Below are 236 nucleotides of genomic sequence, written 5' to 3'. Positions count from 1 at the left end.
TGTTTCCTCCCACCTCCTTCCCTCCCTTCCTTCTTGCTCCCCCTCCTTCCCGCGCTCCCTCCCCGGCGGCCGCGGCCTTTATTAGGGATTCCGTGGCTGTCGGTCCCACCATCCATCCTGTCCGCCGGCAATTAGGCGGCCAGACAAAGAGCAGCTTCGGATGGATGAGGGTCCCGGCGGATCGGAAATGTGAAGGGTCAGCGCTGCCGCCCGCGGCGCACCCCGCTCCCGGCTCT

This window comes from Myotis brandtii, unplaced genomic scaffold, assembly GCF_000412655.1.
Source record: "Myotis brandtii unplaced genomic scaffold, ASM41265v1 scaffold517, whole genome shotgun sequence".
NCBI classification, from domain to species: Eukaryota; Metazoa; Chordata; class Mammalia; order Chiroptera; family Vespertilionidae; genus Myotis; species Myotis brandtii.
Note: the sequence above shows the minus strand (reverse complement) of the source record.